Source organism: Schistocerca americana, chromosome 6, assembly GCF_021461395.2.
Source record: "Schistocerca americana isolate TAMUIC-IGC-003095 chromosome 6, iqSchAmer2.1, whole genome shotgun sequence".
Taxonomy (NCBI): Eukaryota; Metazoa; Arthropoda; class Insecta; order Orthoptera; family Acrididae; genus Schistocerca; species Schistocerca americana.
The window spans coordinates 544434903-544451355 of NC_060124.1; positions in this window are offsets into that span (position 1 = coordinate 544434903).

Genomic DNA, 16453 nt, shown 5'->3' on the forward strand with positions numbered 1-16453 from the left:
AAAAGGCACAATGCCGCCTTAAGTACTAGAGGATTGACACTCTCCCTATCTATGATTTGAACCTCTCCTGTGAATCCAGTTTTAGATTCCAATGCTTCACTTCAGGTTTGCTGTATCCCTTGCACCTTCTTATTGACGATGAAACACAGAAATTGCATCGGAATTTAATACAAAAGGCACAATGCCGACTTAAGTACAAGAGGACTGACACTCTAACTCTCTATGATATGAACCCTTCCTGTGAGTCCAGTTTTGGATTACGATGCTTCACTTCAGGTTAACTGTATACCTTGCCCCTTCTTATTGACAATGAAACACAGAAATTGCATCGGAATTTAATTCCAGAGACACAATGCCGACTTAAGTACAAGAGGACTGGCACTCTAACTATCTATGATTTGAACGTCTCCTGTGAGTTCAGTTTTAGATTCCGATGCTTCACTTCAGGTTTACTGTATCCCTTGGACGTTCTTATTGACGATGAAATACAGAAATTGCATCCGAATTTAATAGAAAAGGCACAATGCCGGCATCAGTAAAAGAGCACTGACATTCTCACTTGCTATGATTTGAACCACTCCTGTGAGTCGAGTTTTAGATTCCGATGCTTCACTTCAGATTTACTGTAAACCTTGCACCTTCTTATTGCCGATGTAACTGAGAAATTGCATCGGAATTAAATTCAAAAGGCACAATGCCGACTTAAGTAAAAGAGGACTAACTCTCTAACTCTCTATGATTTGAACCTCTCCTGTGAGTCCAGTTATAGATACTGATGCTTCACTTCAGGTTTACTGTTTACCTTGCACCTTCTTTTTGTCGATGAATCACAGAAATTGCATCGGAATTAAATTCAAAAGACACAATGCCGACTTAAGTATAAGAGGACTGATACTCTAACTAACTACGATTTGAAACACTCCTGTGAGTCCAGCTTTAGATTCCGATGCTTCACTTCGGGTTTACTGTATCCCTTGGACCTTCTTATTGACGATGAAACACAGAAATTGCATCCGAATTTAATACAAAAGGCACAATGCCAACATAAGTACAAGAGGACTGACACTCTCGTTTTCTAAGTTTTGAACCTCTCCTGTGAGTCCAGTTTTAGATTCCGATGCTTCACTTCAGGTTTACTGTATCCCTTGTACCTTCTTATTGACGTTGAAATACAGACATTGCATCCGAATTTAATACAAAAGGCACAATGCCGACTTAAGAAACAGAGGACTGACACTCTTCCTTTCTATGATTTGAACCTCTCCTGTGAGTCCAGTTTTAGATTCCGATGCTTCACTTCAGGTTTACTGTATACCTGGCACCTTCTTATGGACGATGAAACACAGAAATTGCATCGGAACTAAATTCAAAAGGAACAATGCCGGCTTAAGTACAACTGGACTGACACTCTGACTCTCTATGATATGAACCTCTCCTGTGAGTCCAGTTTTAGATTCCGATGCTTCACTTCAGGTTTACTGAATACCTTGCACTTTCTTATTGACGATGAAACACAGAAATTGCATCGGAATTAAATTCAAAAGACACAATGCCGACTTAAGTACAAGAGGACTGACACTCTCACTTTCTATGATTTCAACCTCTCCTGTGAGTCCAGTTTTAGATTCCGATGCTACACTTCAGGTTTACTGTATCCTTGGACCTTCTTATTGACGATGAAATACAGACATTGCATCCGAATTCAATACAAAAGGCACAATGCAGACTTAAGTAAAAGAGGACTGACACTCTTTCTTTCTATGATTTGAACCCCTCCTGTGAGTTCAGTTTCAGATTTCGATGCTTCACTTCAGGTTTACTGTATACCTTGCACATTTATATTGACGATGATACACAGAAATTGCATTGGAATTTAATTCAAAAGGCACAATGCCCACTTAAGTGCAAGAGGACTGACACTCTAACTCTCTATGATTTGAACCTCTCCTGTGAGTCCAGTTTTAGATTCCGATGCTTCACTTCAGGTTTACTGTATACCTTGCACCTTCTTATTGACGATGAAACACAGAAATTGCATCTGAATTTAATACAAAATGCACAATGCCGACTTAAGTACAAGAGGACTGACACTCTCGTTTTCAATGATTTTCACCTCTCCTGTGAGTCCAGTTTTAAATTCCGATGCTTCACTTCAGGTTTACTGTGTACCTTGCACATTCTTATTGACGATGATACACAGAAATTGCATCGGAATTTAATTCAAAAGGCACAATGCCGGCTTAAGTATAAGAGGAGTGACACTCTTACTATCTATGATTTGAACCTCTCCTGTGAGTCCAGTTTTAGAGTCCGATGCTTCACTTCAGGTTTACTGTATCCCTTGGACCTTCTTATTGACGATGAAACACAGAAATTGCATCCGAATTTAGTACAAAACGCACAATGCCGACTTAAGTACAAGAGGAATGACACTCTCTCTATCTATGATTTGAACCTCTCCTATGAGTCCACTTTCAGATTCCGATGCTTCACTACAGGTTTACTTTATACCTTGCACCTTCTTATTGACGATGAAACACAGAAATTGCATCCGAATTTAATACAAAATGCATAATGCCGACATAAGTACAAGAGGATAGACACTCTCCCTTTCTATAATTTGAACCTCTCCTGTGAGTCCAGTTTTAGATTCAGATGCTTCACTTCAGGTTTACTGTATCCCTTGGACCTTCTTATTGACGATGAAACACAGAAATTGCATCCGAATTTAAAACAAAAGGCACAATGCCGACTTAAGTAATAGAGGACTGACACTCTAACTATCTATGATTTGAACCTCTCCTGTGAGTCCAGTTTTAGATTCCGATGCTTCACTTCAGGTTTACTGTATCCCTTGGATCTTCTTATTGACGATGAAACACAGAAACTGCATCCGAATTTAATACAAAACGCACAATGCCGACTTAAGTACAAGAGGAATGACACTCTCTCTATCTATGATTTGAACCTCTCCTGTGAGTCCACGTTTAGATTCCGATGCTTCACTTCAGGTTTACTGTATACCTTGCACCTTCTTATTGACGATGAAACACAGAAATTGCATCCGAATTTAATACAAGACGCACAATGCCGACTAAGTAAAAGAGAACTGTCACTCTCTCTTTCTATGATTTGAACCTCTCCTGTGAGTCCAGTTTTAGATTCCGATTTTTCACTTCAGGTTTACTGTATACCTTGCACCTTCATATTGACGATGAAACACAGAAATTGCATCGGAATTTAATACAAAAGGCACAATGCCGACTTAAGTACAAGAGGACTGACACTCTCACTTTCTATGATTTGAACCTCTCCTGTGAGTCCAGTTTTAGATTCCGATGCTTCACTTCAGGATTACTGTATACCTTGCACCGTCTTATTGACGATGGAACACAAAAATTACAACGGAATTAAATTCAAAAGGCACAATGCCGACTTAAGTACAAGAGGACTGAACCTTTAACTTTCTATGATTTGAACCTCTCCTGTGAGTCCAGTTTTAGATTCCGAAGCTTCACATCAGGTTTACTGTATCCCTTGGACCTTCTTATTGACGATGAAACACAGAAATTGCATCGGAATTTAATACAAAACGCACAATGCCGACTAAGTAAAAGAGGACTGTCACTCTCTCTTTCTATGATTTGAACCTCTTCTGTGAGTCCAGTTTTAGATACCGATGCTTCACTTCAGGTTTACTGTATACCTTGCACCTTCTTATTGACGTTGAAACACAGAACTTGCATCGGAATTAATTTCAAAGGCACAATGCCAACTTAAGTACAAGAGGACTGACACTCTAACACTCTATGAATTGAAACTCTCCTGTGAGCCCAGTTTTTCATTCCGATGCTTCACTTCAGGTTTACTGTATACCTTGCACCTTCTTGTTGACGATGAAACACAGAAATTGCATCGGAATTAAATTCAAGAGACACAATGCCGACTTAAGTACAAGAGGACTGAAACTCTAACTATCTATGATTTAAACGTCTCCTGTGAGTCTAGTTTTAGATTCCGATGCTTCACTTCAGATTTACGGTATCCCTTGGACCTTCTTATTGACGATGAAATAAAGACGTTGGATCCGACTTCAATACAAAAGGCACAATGCAGACTTAAGTAAAAGAGGACTGACACTGTAACTATCTATGACTTGAACCTCTCCTGTGAGTGCAGTGTTAGATTCCGATGCTTCACTTCAGGTCTACTGTATCCCTTGGACCTTCTTATAGACGATGAAACACAGAAATTGCATCCGAATTTAATACAAAAGGAACAATGCCGACTTAAGTACAAGAGGACTGACACTCTCCCTTTCTATGATTTGAACCTCTCCTGTGAGTCCAGTTTTAGATTCCGATGCTTCACTTTATGTTTACTGTATCCCTTGGACCTTCTTATTGACGATGGAACACAGGAATTGCATCCGAATTTAGTACAAAAGGCACAATGCCGACTAAGTAAAAGAGGACTGTCACTCTCTCTTTCTATGATCTGAGCCTCTCCTCTGAGTCCAGTTATAGATTCCGATGCTTCACTTCAGGTTTACTGTATACCCTGCACCTTCTTATTGACGATGAAACACAGAAATTGCATCCGAATTTAATACAAAAGGCACAATGCCGACTTAAGTACAAGAGGACTGACACTCTCACTTTCTATGATTTGAACCTCTCCTGTGAGTGCAGTTTTAGATTCCGATGCTTTACTTCAGGTTTACTGTATACCTTGCACCGTCTAATTGACGATGGAACACAAAAATTGCAACATAATTAAATTCAAAAGGCACAATGCCGACCTAAGTACAAGAGGACTGACACTCTAACACTCTATGATTTGAACCACTCCTGTGACTCCAGTTTTAGGTTCCGATGCTTCATTTCAGGTTTACTGTATACCTTGCACCTTCATATTGACGATGAAACACAGAAATTGCATCGGAATTCAATTCAAATGGCACAATGCCGACATACGTACAAGAGGATTAACACTCTAACTATCTATGATTTGAACCTCTCCTGTGAGTCCAGTTACAGATTCCGATGCTTCACTTCAGGTTTACTGTATACCTTGCACCTTCTTATTGACGATGAAACACAGAAATCGCATCGGAATTAAATCCAAAAGCCACAATGCCAACTTATGTATAAGAGGACTGACACACTAACTATCTATGATTTGAACCCTTCCTGTGAGTCCAGTTTTAGATTCCGATGCTTCACTTCGGGTTTACTGTATCCGTTGGTCCTTCTTATTGACGATGAAACACAGAAATTGCATCTGAATTTAATACAAAAGGCACAATGCCGACTTAAGTACAAGAGGATTGACACTCTCCCTTTCTATGATTTGAACCTCTCCTGTGAGTCCAGTTTTAGATTCCGATGCTTCACTTCAACTTTACTCTATCCCTTGGACCTTCTTATTGACGATGAAACACAGAAATTGCATCCGAGTTTAGTACAAAAGGCACAATGCCGACTAAGTAACAGATGACTGTCACTCTCTCTTTCTGTGATTTGAGCCTTTCCTGTGAGTCCACTTTTAGATTCCGATGCTTCACTTCAGGTTTACTGTATCCCTTGGACCTTCTTATTGACGATGAAACACAGAAATTGCATCCGAATTTAATGCAAAACGCACAATGCCGACTTAAGTACAAGAGGAATGACACACTCTCTATCTATGATTTGAACCTCTCCTGTGAGTCCACTTTTAGATTCCGACGCTTCACTTCAGGTTTACTGTATACCTTGCACCTTCTTATTGACGATGAAACACAGAAATTGCATCCGAATTTAATACAAAACGCACAATGCCAACTAAGTAAAAGAGGACTGTCACTCTCTCTTTCTATGATTTGAACCTCTCCTGTGAGCCCAGTTTTAGATTCCGATATTTCACTTCAGGTTTACTGTATACCTTGCACCTTCATATTGACGATGATACACAGAAATTGCATCGGAATTTAATACAAAAGGCACAATGCCGACTTAAGTACAAGAGGACTGACACTCTCACTTTCTATGATTTGAACCTCTCCTGTGAGTCCAGTTTTAGATTCCGATGCTTCACTTCGGGATTACTGTATACCTTGCACCGTCTTATTGACGATGGAACACAAAAATTACAACGGAATTAAATTCAAAACTCACAATGCCGACTTAAGTACAAGAGGAATGACACTCTCTCTATCTATGATTTGAACCTCTCCTGTGAGTCCACTTTTAGATTCCGATGCTTCACTTCAGGTTTACTGTATACCTTGCACCTTCTTATTGACGATGATACACAGAAATTGCATCCGAATTTAATACAAAACGCACAATGCCGACTAAGTAAAAGAGGACTGTCACTCTCTCTTTCTATGATTTGAACCTCTCCTGTGAGTCCAGTTTTAGATGCCCATGCTTCACTTCAGGTTTACTGTATACCTTGCACCTTCTTATTGACGTTGAAATACAGAACTTGCATCGGAATTAATTTCAAAGGCACAATGCCAACTTAAGTACAAGAGGACTGACACTCTAACTATCTATGATTTGAACGTCTCCTGTGAGTCTAGTTTTAGATTCCGATGCTTCCCTTCAGATTTACTGTATCCCTTGGACCTTCTTATTGACGATGAAATAAAGACGTTGCATCCGACTTCAATAAAAGAAGGCACAATGCAGACTTAAGTAAAAGAGGACTGACACTCTCTCATTCTATGATTTGAACCCCTAATGTGAGTTCAGTTTTAGATTCCGAGGCTTCACTTCAGGTTTACTGTATACCTTGGACCTTCTTATTGACGATGAAACACAGAAATTGCATCGGAATGTAATTCAAAAGCACAATGCCGACTTAAGTATAAGAGGACTGACACTCTAACTATCTATGAAATGAACCCCTCCTGTGAGTCCAGTTTTAGATTCCGATGCTTCACTTCGGGTTTACTGTATACCTTGCACCTTCTTATTGACGATGAAACACAGAAATTGCATCGGAATGTAATTCAAAAGGCACAATGCCGACTTAAGTACAAGAGGACTGACACTCTAACTCTCTATGATGTGAACCTCCCCTGTGAGTCCAGTTTTAGATTCCGATGCTTCACTTCAGGTTTGCTGTATACCTGGCACATTCTTAATGACGATGAAACACAGAAATTGCATCGGAATTAAATTCAAAAGACACAATGCCGATTTAAGTACAAGAGGACTGACACTGTAACTATCTATGACTTGAACCTCTCCTGTGAGTCCAGTGTTAGATTCCGATGCTTCACATCAGGTCTACTGTATCCCTTGGACCTTCTTATTGACGATGAAACACAGAAATTGCATCCGAATTTAATACAAAAGGCACAATGCCGACTTAAGTACAAGAGGTCTGACACTCTCCCTTTCTATGATTTGAACCTCTCCTGTGAGTGCAGTTTTAGATTCCGATGCTTTACTTCAGGTTTACTGTATACCTTGCACCTTCATATTGACGATGAAACACAGAAATTGCATCCGAATTTAATACAAAAGGCACAATGCCGACTTAGGTACAAGAGAACTGACACTCTCGTTTTTTATGATTTGAACCTCTCCTGTGAGTCCAGTTGTAGATTCCGATGCTTCACATCTGGTTTACTGTATACCTTGCACCTTCTTATTGACGATGAAACACAGAAATTGCAACGGATTAAATTCAAATGGCACAATGCCGACTTAAGTACGACAGGACTGACACTCTAACTCTCTATGATTTGAACCTCTCCTGTGAGTCCAGTTTTGGATTCCGATGCTTTACTTAAGGTTTATTGTATACCTTGCACCTTCTTATTGACGATAAAACACAGAAATTGCATCGGAGTTAAATTCAAAAGACACAATGCCGACTTAAGTATAAGATGACTGACTTTCTAACTATCTATGATTTGAATCGCTCCTATGAGTCCAGTTTAAGATTTCGATGGTTCACTTCAGGTTTACTGTATCCCTTGGACCTTCTTATTAACGATGAAACACAGAAATTGCATCCGAATTTAATACAAAAGGCACAATGGCGACTTAAGTAACACAGGACTGACAATCTCTCTTTCTATGATTTGAACCTCTCCTGTGAGTCCAGTTGTAGATTCCGATGCTTCACTTCAGGTTTACTGTATACCTTGCACCTTCTTATTGACGATGAAACACAGATATTGCATCGGAATTAAATTCAAAAGGCACAATGCCGACTTAAGTACAACTGGACTGACACTCTAACTCTCTATGATTTGAACCTCTCCTGTGAGTCCAGTTTTGGATTCCGATGCTTCACTTCAGGTTTGCTGTATACCTTGCACCTTCTTATTGACGATGAAACTCAGAAATTGCATCGGAATTTAATTCAATAGACACAATGCCGACTTAAGTATAAGAGGACTGACACTCTAACTATCTATGATTTGAACCCCTCCTGTGAGTCCAGTTTTGGACTCCGATGCTTCACTTCAGGTTTACTGTATACCTTGCACCTTCTTATTGACGATGAAACACAGAAATTGCATCGAAATTAAATTCAAGAGACACAATGCCGACTTAAGTAAAAGAGGACTGACACTCTCTCTTTCTATGATTTGAACCTCAGCTGTGAGTTCAGTTTTAGATTCCCATGCTTCACTTCAGGTTTACTGTATGCCTTGCACATTCTTATTGACGATGTTGCACAGAAATTGCATCGGAATTTTATTCAAAAGGCACAATGCCGGCTTACGTATAAGAGGACTGACACTCTAACTATCTATGAAATGAACCCCTCCTGTGAGTCCAGTTTTAGATTCCGATGCTTCACTTCGGTTTTACTGGATACCTTGCACGTTCATATTGACGATGAAACACAGAAATTGCATCAGAATTATATTCAAATGGCACAATGCCGACATAAGTACAAGAGGATTAACACTCTAACTCTCTATGATTTGAACCTCTTCTGTGAGTCCAGTTATAGATTCCGATGCTTCACTTCAGGTTTACTGTATACCTTGCACCTTCTTATTGAGGATGAAACACAGTAATTGCATCGGAATTAAGTTCAAAAGTCACAATGCCGACTTAAGTATAAGAGGATTGACACGCCAACTATCTATGATTTGAACCTCTCCTGTGAGTCCAGTTTTGGATTCCGATGCTTCACTTCAGGTTTACTGTATACCTTGCACCTTCTAATTGACGATGAAACACAGAAATTGCATCGAAATTAAATTCAAGAGACACAATGCCGACTTAAGTAAAAGAGGACTGACACTCTCTCTTTCAATGATTTGAACCTCGGCTGTGAGTTCAGTTTTAGATTCCAATGCTTCACTTCGGGTTTACTGTATCCCTTGGACCTTCTTATTGACGGTGAAACATAGAAATTGCATCCGAATTTAATACAAAAAGCACAATGCCGACTTAAGTAAAAGAGGACTACACTCTCACTTTCTGTGATTTGAACCTCTCCTGTGAGTCCAGTTTTAGATTCCGATGCTTCACTTCCGGTTTACTGTATACCTTGCACCTTCTTATTGACGGCGAAACATAGAAATTGCATCGGAATTAAATTCAAAAGGCTCAATGCCGACTTAAGAACAAAAGGAATGACACTCTAACTCTCTATGATTTGAACTTCCCCTATGAGTCCAGTTTTAGTTTCCGATGCTTCACTTCAGGTTTACTGTATACCTTGCACCTTCATATTGACGATGAAACACAGAAATTGCATCCAAATTTAATACAAAAGGCACAATGCCGACTTAAGTAACATAGGACTGACACTCTCTCTTTCTATCATTTGAACCCCTCCTGTGAGTCCAGTTGTAGATTCCGATGCTTCACTTCAGGTTTACTGTATACTTTGCACCTTCTTATTGACGATGAAACACAGAAATTGCATCGGAATTAAATTCAAAAGGCACAATGCCGACTTAAGTACAACTGGAATGACACTCTAACTCTCTATGATTTGAACCTCTCCTGTGAGTCCAGTTTTGGATTCCGATGCTTAACTTCAGGTTTACTGTATACCTTGCACCTTCTCATTGACGATGAAACTCAGAAATTGAATCGGAATTTAATTCAAAAGACACAATGCCATCTTTAGTATTAGAGGACTGACACTCAAACTATCTATGATTTAAACCCCTCCTGTGTGTCCAGTTTTGGATTCCGATGCTTCACTTGAGGTTTACTGTATACCTTGCACCTTCTTATTGACGATGAAACACAGAAATTGCATCGGAATTAAATTCAAGAGACACAATGCCGAGTTAAGTACAAGAGGAATGACACTCTCTCTTTCTATGACTTGAACCTCTCCTGTGAGTCCAGTTTTAGATTCCGATGCTTCACTTCAGATTTATTGCGTACCTTGCACCTTCTTAATGACGTTGAAACACAGAAATTGCATCGGAATTTAATACAAAAGGCACAATGCCGTCTTAAGTACAAGAGCATTAACACTCTAACTCTCTATGATTTGAACCTCTCCTGTGAGTCCAGTTATAGATTCCGTTGCTTCACTTCAGGTTTACTGTATACCTTGCACCTTCTTATTGACGATGAAACACAGAAATTGCATCGGAATTAAATTCAAAAGACACAATGCCGGCCTAAGTATACGAGGACTGACAGTCTAACTATCTATGGTTTGAACCCCTCCTGTGAGTCCAGTTTTAAATTCCGACGCTTCACTTCGGGTTTACTGTATACCTTGAACCTTCTCATTGACGATGAAACACAGAAATTGCATCCAAATTTAATACAAAAGGCACAATGCCGACTTAAGTAACATTGGACTGACACTCTCTCTTTCTATCATTTGAACCTCTCCAGTGAGTCCAGTTGTGGATTCCGATGCTTCACTTCAGGTTTACTGTATACCTTGCACCTTCTTATTGACGATGAAACACAGAAATTGCATTGGAATTAAATTCAAAAGACACAATGCCGACTTAAGTATAAGAGGACTGACTATCGATGATGTGTACCGCTCCTGTGAGTCCAGTTTAAGATTTCGATGCTTCACTTCGGGTTTACTGTATCCCTTGGACCTTCTTATTGACGATGAAACACAGAAATTGCATCCGAATTTAATACAAAAGGCACCATGCCGACTTAAGTGAAACAGGACTGACACTCTCACTTTCTGTGATTTGAACCTCTCCTGTGAGTCCAGTTTTAGATTCCGATGCTTCACTTCAGGTGTACTGTATTCCTTGCACCTTCTTATTGACGATGAAACACAGAAATTGCATCGGAATTAAATTCAAAAGGCTCAATGCCGACTTAAGAACAAAAGGAATAACACTCTAACTCTCTATGATTTGAACCACTCCTGTGAGTCCAGTTTTGAACTCCGATGCTTCACTTCAGGTTTACTGTATACCTAGCACCTTCTTATTGACGATGAAACTCAGAAATTGCATCGGAATTTAATTCAAAAGACACAATGCCAACTTTAGTATTAGAGGACTGACACTCAAACTAACTATGATTTAAACCCCTCCTGTGTGTCCAGTTTTGGATTCCGATGCTTCACTTGAGGTTTACTGTATACCTTGCACCTTCTTATTGACGATGAAACACAGAAATTGCATCGGAATTAAATTCAAGAGACACAATGCCGAGTTAAGTACAAGAGGAATGACACTCACACTTTCTATGATTTGAACCTCTCCAGTGAGTCCAGTTTTTGATTCTAAAGCTTCACTTCAGGTTTACTGTATCCCTTGGACCTTCTTATTGACGATGAAATACAGACATTGCATTCGAATTCAATACAAAAGGCACAATGCCGACTTAACTACAAGAGGACTGACACTCTCGTTTTCTATGATTTGAACCACTCCTGTGAGTCCAGTTTTAGATTCCGATGCTTCACTTCGGGTTTACTGTATACCTTGCACCATCTTATTGACGATAAAACACAGAAATTGCATCGGAATTTAATACAAAAGGCACAATGCCGACTTAAGTAAAAGAGGAATGACACTCACACTTTCTATGATTTGAACCTCTCCAGTGAGTCCAGTTTTAGATTCCAATGCTTCACTTCAGGTTAACTGTATACCTTGGACCTTCTTATTGACGATGAAACACAGAAATTGCATCCGAATTTATTACAAAATGCACAATGCCGACTTAAGTACAAGAGGACTGACACTCTCACTTTCTGTGATTTGAACCTCGCCTGTGAGTCCAGTTTTAGATTCCAATGCTTCACTTCAGGTTTACTGTATACCTTGCACCTTCTTATTGACGATGAAACACAGAAATTGCATCGGATTAAAATTCAAAAGGCTCAATGGCGACTTAAGAACAAGAGGAATGACACTCTAACTCTCTATGATTTGAACCTGTCCTATGAGTCCAGTTTTAGATTCCGATGCTTCACTTCAGGTTTACTGTATACCTTGCACCTTCTTATTGACAACGAAACACAGAAATTGCATCGGAATTAAATTCAAAAGGCACAATGCCGACTTAAGTACAAGAATACTGACACTCTAACTATCTATGATTTGAACCTCTCCTGTGAGTACAGTTTTAGATTTCGATGCTTCACTTCAGGTTTACTGTATACCTTGCACCTTCTTATTGACGATGAAACACAGAAATTGCATCGGAATTAAAATCAAAAGGCTCAATGGCGACTTAAGAACAAGAGGAATGACACTCTAACTCTCTATGATTTGAACCGTTCCTATGAGTCCAGTTTTAGATTCCGATGCTTCACTTCAGGTTTACTGAATACCTTGCACCTTCTTATTGACGATGAAACACAGAAATTGCATCGGAATTAAATTCAAAAGGCACAATGCCGACTTAAGTACAACTGGAATGACACTCTAACTCTCTATGATTTGAACCTCTCCTGTGAGTCCAGTTTTGGATTCCGATGCTTAACTTCAGGTTTACTGTATACCTTGCACCTTCTCATTGACGATGAATCTCAGAAATTGAATCGGAATTTAATTCAAAAGACACAATGCCATCTTTAGTATTAGAGGACTGACACTCAAACTATCTATGATTTAAACCCCTCCTGTGTGTCCAGTTTTGGATTCCGATGCTTCACTTGAGGTTTACTGTATACCTTGCACCTTCTTATTGACGATGAAACACAGAAATTGCATCGGAATGAAATTCAAGAGACACAATGCCGAGTTAAGTACAAGAGGAATGACACTCTCTCTTTCTATGACTTGAACCTCTCCTGTGAGTCCAGTTTCAGATTCCGATGCTTCACTTCAGGTTTACTGTATACCTTGCACCTTCTTATTGACGATGAAACACAGAAATTGCATCCGAATTTAATACAAGAGGCACAATGCCGACTTAAGTACAAGAGGATTGACACTCTCCCTTCCTATGATTTGAACCTCTCCTGTGAGTCCAGTTTTAGATTCCGATGCTTCACTTCAACTTTACTGTATCCCTTGGACCTTCTTATTGACGATGAAACACAGAAATTGCATCCGAGTTTAGTACAAAAGGCACAATGCCGACTAAGTAACAGATGGCTGTCACTCTCTCTTTCTGTGATTTGAGCCTTTCCTGTGAGTCCAGTTTTAGATTCCGATGCTTCACTTCAGGTTTACTGTATACCTTGCCCCTTCTTATTGACGATGAAACACAGACATTGCATCGGAATTTAATACAAAAGGCACAATGCCGACTTAAGTACAAGAGGACTGACACTCTTACTTTCTATGATTTGAACCTCTCCTGTGAGTCCAGTTTTGTATTCCGATGCTTCACTTCAGGTTTACTGTATACCCTGCACCGTCTTATTGACGATGGAACACAAAAATTGCAACGGAATTAAATTCAAAAGGCACAATGCCGACTTAAGTACAAGAGGACTGACACTCTCTCTTTCTATGATTTGAACCTCTCCTGTGAGTCCAGTTTTAGGTTCCGATGCTTCACTTCAGATTTATTGCGTACCTTGCACCTTCTTAATGACGTTGAAACACAGAAATTGCATCGGAATTTAATACAAAAGGCACAATGCCGTCTTAAGTACAAGAGCATTAACACTCTAACTCTCTATGATTTGAACCTCTCCTGTGAGTCCAGTTATAGATTCCGTTGCTTCACTTCAGGTTTACTGTATACCTTGCACCTTCTTATTGACGATGAAACACAGAAATTGCATCGGAATTAAATTCAAAAGACACAATGCCGGCTTAAGTATACGAGGACTGACAGTCTAACTATCTATGGTTTGAACCCCTCCTGTGAGTCCAGTTTTAGATTCCGACGCTTCACTTCGGGTTTACTGTATACCTTGAACCTTCTCATTGACGATGAAACACAGAAATTGCATCCAAATTTAATACAAAAGGCACAATGCCGACTTAAGTAACAGAGGACTGACACTCACTCTTTCTATGATTTGAACCTCTCCTGTGAGTCCAGTTGCAGATTCCGATGCTTCACATCAGGTTTACTGTATACCTTGCACCTTCTTGTTGACGATGAAAGACAGAAATTGCATCGGAATTAAATTCAAATGGCACAATGCCGACTTAAGTAAAACAGGACTGACACTCTAACTCTCTATGATTTGAACCTCTCCTGTGAGTCCAGTTTTAGATTCCGATGCTTGACTTTAGGTTTACAGTATACCTTGCACCTTCTTATTGACGATGAAACACAGAAATTGCATTGGAATTAAATTCAAAAGACACAATGCCGACTTAAGTATAAGAGGACTGACTATCGATGATGTGTACCGCTCCTGTGAGTCCAGTTTCAGATTTCGATGCTTCACTTCGGGTTTACTGTATCCCTTGGACCTTCTTATTGACGATGAAACACAGAAATTGCATCCGAATTTAATACAAAAGGCACCATGCCGACTTAAGTGAAAGAGGACTGACACTCTCACTTTCTGTGATTTGAACCTCTCCTGTGAGTCCAGTTTTAGATTCCGATGCTTCACTACAGGCGTATTGTATTCCTTGCACCTTCTTATTGACGATGAAACACAGAAATTGCATCGGAATTAAATTCAAAAGGCTCAATGCCGACTTAAGAACAAAAGGAATAACACTCTAACTCTCTATGATTTGAACCTCTCCTGTGAGTCCAGTTTTGAACTCCGATGCTTCACTTCAGGTTTACTGTATACCTAGCACCTTCTTATTGACGATGAAACTCAGAAATTGCATCGGAATTTAATTCAAAAGACACAATGCCAACTTTAGTATTAGAGGACTGACACTCAAATTATCTATGATTTAAACCCCTCCTGTATGTCCAGTTTTGGATTCCGATGCTTCACTTGAGGTTTACTGTATACCTTGCACCTTCTTATTGACGATGAAACACAGAAATTGCATCGGAATTAAATTCAAGAGACACAATGCCGAGTTAAGTACAAGAGGAATGACACTCACACTTTCTATGATTTGAACCTCTCCAGTGAGTCCAGTTTTTGATTCTAAAGCTTCACTTCAGGTTTACTGTATCCCTTGGACCTTCTTATTGACGATGAAATACAGACATTGCATTCGAATTCAATACAAAAGGCACAATGCCGACTTAACTACAAGAGGACTGACACTCTCGTTTTCTATGATTTGAACCACTCCTGTGAGTCCAGTTTTAGATTCCGATGCTTCACTTCGGGTTTACTGTATACCTTGCACCATCTTATTGACGATAAAACACAGAAATTGCATCGGAATTTAATACAAAAGGCACAATGCCGACTTAAGTAAAAGAGGAATGTCACTCACACTTTCTATGATTTGAACCTCTCCAGTGAGTCCAGTATTAGATGCCAATGCTTCACTTCAGGTTAACTGTATACCTTGGACCTTCTTATTGACGATGAAACACAGAAATTGCATCCGAATTTATTACAAAGTGCACAATGCCGACTTAAGTACAAGAGGACTGACACTCTCACTTTCTGTGATTTGAACCTCGCCTGTGAGTCCAGTTTTAGATTCCAATGCTTCACTTCAGGTTTACTGTATACCTTGCACCTTCTTATTGACGATGAAACACAGAAATTGCATCGGAATTAAATTCAAAAGGCTCAATGGCGACTTAAGAACAAGAGGAATGACACTCTAACTCTCTATGATTTGAACCTGTCCTATGAGTCCAGTTTTAGATTCCGATGCTTCACTTCAGGTTTACTGTATACCTTGCACCTTCTTATTGACAACGAAACACAGAAATTGCATCGGAATTAAATTCAAAAGGCACAATGCCGACTTAAGTACAAGAATACTGACACTCTAACTATCTATGATTTGAACCTCTCCTGTGAGTACAGTTTTAGATTTCGATGCTTCACTTCAGGTTTACTGTATACCTTGGACCTTCTAATTGACGATGAAACACAGAAATTGCATCCGAATTTAATACAAAAGGCACAATGCCGACTTAAGCACAAGAGGACTGACACTCTCTCTTTCTGTGATTTGAACCTG